We start from the raw sequence: 4,969 nt of genomic DNA, 5'->3' as shown, positions 1-4,969 counted from the left end.
CTCTTTCGCCGTAATTCACTCTTTCCCATTATTACAATTTTTATCATTCTCTCTCACCTTTCACTTGCACTTCCATCATCTTCGACCTACCTGGACCTTATAATATTAATTAAAGTAAGAACCCGTCTGCTGACTGGTACGACGAATATTTAAAAAGAAAAATTTTGAAAATTATCATATTTAATTGTAAAAAACTTTATTTAAAAAAATTTGTTGATGAGTTAATATTAAACGGTTAGTGAAAACAATCTTGGGGATTGTTTTGATGTTGAAGGTCGGATGCGCGCGAGTTTCATAATCTCCCTCTCACCCGGCTCACCGATAAACCGAGCAGTCATCTTTTAAATACATATTATATAAAATTATTATTTTAAATACTACACCGACTGCTGACCGACATGCCGTATATTTAAAACTATCGCAGTACTATCACGATTTAAATAGTTAATATATTACCACGAAAAGTAACTGATTATTAATTAAAGTTGCCAGTACAAAGTGAACATACGTAAAGTGTACGTAACTTTGGGCCGATTTTCGAATCGTCTCCGCTGTACGCCTCACTTCATATTAAATACATATGTACATATTTTATATATATATATTTTAAATAATAAAATTATTTTAAATACTCCCGACTGTTGACTGGTATAAGAAACATAAAATAAGCTTTGAAAACTTATTTAAAATAAAAATTATCATTTTTATTAGAACATCTGTTTTAAATGACTTAATTTTTTAAAAATGAAAGTGGTAAAGAACGTTTAATTCTTTACAGATGTACTATTAGAATATATACGTCTATAATATATAAAAAATTTAAACCTTTAAAACTTTAGACGATTACCTAATAATAATATATTAACCACGAAAAGTAACTGATATATTATTAATCTTAACATATCATTAAAATGAAAAGGTCAAGCCATGTTCAAAAATAAATCCTCGCAAATTAAAAAACCCAACAAATTTAAACCTTTGAAAACTAACCGCAAAAATTTGATCCTTCCTAAATTAAAACGATTACCTAACCTCAAAATAAAAAACCCAATAAATTACAACCTTTGAATATTAACCCCAAAGATTTGAACCTTTCTAAATTAAAATGATTATCTAATAATGTAACCTAATAATTTAAACCTTCAATACTTTAAATGATATTATCTAATATAATATATTACCACGAAAAGTAACTGATATATTACTAAATGTGCCAGTTCAAAGTGAACATACATTACGTACATTTTATATGTTAAATATGTAGCACGAAAAGTAAATGATAGATTATTCAAGGTGCAAATTCAAAATGAACATACCTACTGTGACGTGACACTTTGTATCAGTCACTTGTGATTGCATTTACGCGGAGATACTGTGTCCTCTAAGCTCGAAGGGCGAGGGCACAAGCGAGCGTGCCAAACTTATAATTTTTAGTATATAATATTTAGTTATTTTCAGACATTTTAATAACGATTTTTAGTCACATTTGAACGTGAGCGATGGTTACGATAGGTCCATGTATTTTTGCCACCTCACTTACGGAAGGAAGAAAGAATACATCGTCGAAGAAGCAAGAAATAACCTGAGAGGATCTAGTATGCATCACCGAAGAGCGCGGTACACGCAGGTCGTATTGTTCTGTAACCTCTGCTAATTTATTATTGAGATTATTTGGTGATTGTCGCACCATTATTGCAGACGCCTCGGAGAGAGACGTTGAAAGGATTGTCTGGACTCTGGCGAACTATAGCCGTACCTTTAACTTCCGAGGAGAGCGCAGAAAGATCGCAGATCGAGCAGGAAACCTTCTCCGCTTATTTGGAAAGTGCGCCGGACATCCAAAGGATACGCGACCCGCAGGACTCGCTCTGATTTGTCGCGAAGTCGCGTGGCTGCGATAAGTCAATTAGAGCAGGAAGCGGCCCGGTAAGAGAGGGGCCTAACGGCCTGCGTGGATCCGCGGAAGCTCCCGATCGTCACTTGTGCGGTAATCGAGCAGCTGTAAAGAGGACGCAGGATCCCCGATGCCGTATTGCTAGGATCTCCTGAAGCATGGACGAATTATTGAGAGAATCTCTGGACGCCTATTACGAGATTATTACGAGGGCCTGTTGACGAGAATAACTGTCGTTGCCGAATTAGCGAGAGAAATGGAGAGCGATCGACGAGGGATCGTAACGTGGTGAGGCGAGCGTCGTCATTACAAAATTATGTAAAACCACCGGTCACGGTATGTGAAATGCGTCTCCAGTGGATAGCGCGTTAGGCGATATTTCGTGTTAGAGTTCCCGATGTCGTATTAACCGCCTGAAGGCGTTTTAGAATAATCGTTGCCGTAAGTGCGTGCCTTCCGCTCGGACGTTGAGATTTGGAAAGTATAATTATTGTTGTTGCTCGCCCTTATTGCCGCCAAGTCACTTTTGTCCTTTTGTTATCTGACGAGAATCCTTTGTAGTCGAGACGAGCATTACTGTGCGTTATAGAATCATTGTCGTTTATTAGCGAATCTAGCATTGTGATTCTTGTACGAAACAATTTATTGACAATGTAAGGAAATTCGAGACTTGTCCGCGTATTTCTGTCTGCAAAATTATTATCGGATTCAACTGCTGTTACCGACGAATTTACCCGCCGGCTATTGTTCTCATACGGCGAACTTACGCGCGGAAGGTCAACGTTGTAATGTTATGATCATCTTTGTAACGGTCTCAGATATAATATATTGGTTTCTCACCGTTGTTACTGTTAATTATTGTACATTTATTTCAACCTCTCTACCTCGTTCTCCGACAATTTCCCCGCTCACCGCGAACCACTTCCCTCTGCCAATTCCGTTGGCTGAGCTAGTTGTTTAGTTCCGTCGCGAGAATCCGCGTAATCTTTAGTTTCTTGTCCGAGCAATTTATCTAACGATTTGTGCGAAGAGTGGCACGCTCTCTCGTGCCTGGCGCCCAACGAATTTTTGATAGCGATCAAGATCTCTGCTGAGTAAAGTAACTTGTCAACTACTGTAAATTCTCGAATCACGAAAGAATTAATGAAGAACCGCACTATTGCTCCTTTAAGTATTTTGTATTCTAACCAAGAGCTTTCGCATAATTAGATTTCTTTTGGAGGACGCGACGAAGTTGTGCCGACACTCAAAAGTACGGTTACACTACATATAAGTAAAACAGATTACAATTAAAATATTACAGTTTTTTAGAAAATAACTGCAATGAACATACATAAAGCATATTTTCTATGTTGAATATGTACCACGAAAAGTAACTAATAGATCATTCAAGGTGCAAATTCAAAATGAACATACATACATGTAAGTAAACCAGATTACAATTTGCATATTACAGTTTTCTAAAAAATTTCTGTAATATGTTATTCTTTTAGTGCACAAAATATAAAAGTCGATTATTGAGATTTGATTTGAAATGTTTAATTTATACTAGCCCGTGCAATGAAAAATAATTGCTTGTAGTTCTAGAGTACCAATCTGTTAATGACTCGGAAAAAGAACATAGCGGCCTGCTCTCAAAAGACTGATGAGTTTCTCGTTGTTCACTTAGAAGTAATGTCGGAGCTTGTACAGAGTAATTTTTTCGACACTTGAAGTACGAAAAGTATTACTTACAAATATAATGAATAATAAGATTAGATTACAATAAAATAAGGATCCACCGCATTTTCAAAAGCTACATAACGATAATGATGTGAACACATTATGTTGAAATGCCTTTTTCTTATGTACAGAGTAATTATTATTACGACATTTAAAGTGCGAAAGATATTACATTTAAATGGTAAGATTAAATTAGAATAAAACAAGTATCCACCGTATTTTCAAAAGCTCCATAACGATAACGATGTACACACACAAAATTATGTTGTAACGCCTTTTACTTATGTCATTCTCAACAATACCAATCAAGGCTTGCCGTCAATAATGCGAATATTTAAATCAATCTTCCAAACACTATTACATTTTGTACTTGCACCGTCAGAATGATGTCACTTTTTTTTCAGAGTTAATTGATAAATTTCTTATCTATGCTATAATACAACTCAAAACCGGAAGTTTAAACAGAAATTAGAAATTCGACTAAAGAAAGATTAAAGTCTTTTAATCCAAAACATTTTCATAACTTCTATTTCAATCATTTATTGCATCCATCGAAAGTCTTTTGAGAGCAGGCCGCCATGTTCTTTTTCCGAGTCATTAACAGATTGGTACTCTGGAATTACAAGCAATTATTTTTCATTGCACGGGCTAGTATAAATTAAAAATTTCAATTCAAATCTCAATAACCGACTTTTATATTTTGTGCACTAAGAATAACATATAGCAGAAATGTTTTAGATAACTGTAATATGCAAATTGTAATCTGTTATACTTATATGTATGTATGTTCATTTTGAATTTGCACCTTGAATGATTTATTAGTGACTTTTCGTGGTACATATTGAACATAGAAAATATACTTTATGTATGTTCAATGTTCATTGCAGTTATTTTCTAGAAAAATGTAATATGCAGATGGTAATCTGTTTTACTTATATGTAGGTATGTTCATTTTGAATTTACACCTTGAGTAATCTATCATTTACTTTTCGTGGTACATATTCAACATAGAAAATATACGTAATGTACGTTCACTTTGAACTGGCACATTTAGTAATATATCAGTTACTTTTCGTAGTAATATATTATATTAGATAATATCATTTAAAGTATTGAAGGTTTAAATTATTAGGTTACATTATTAGATAATCATTTTAATTTAGAAAGGTTCAAATCTTTGGGGTTAATTTTCAAAGGTTGTATTTTATTGGGTTTTTTATTTTGTGGTTAGGTAATCGTTTTAATTTAGAAAGGTTAAAATTTTGCGGTTGGCTTTTAAACGTTTAAATTTGTTGGGTTTTTTAATTTGCGAGGATCTATTTTTGAACATGGCTTGACCTTTTTATTTTAATG

Source organism: Cyphomyrmex costatus, unplaced genomic scaffold, assembly GCF_001594065.2.
Source record: "Cyphomyrmex costatus isolate MS0001 unplaced genomic scaffold, Ccosl1.0 scaffold50, whole genome shotgun sequence".
Classification (NCBI taxonomy): Eukaryota; Metazoa; Arthropoda; class Insecta; order Hymenoptera; family Formicidae; genus Cyphomyrmex; species Cyphomyrmex costatus.
The sequence above is the reverse complement of the archived record's forward strand: the minus strand, read 5'-3'. Positions refer to the sequence as shown.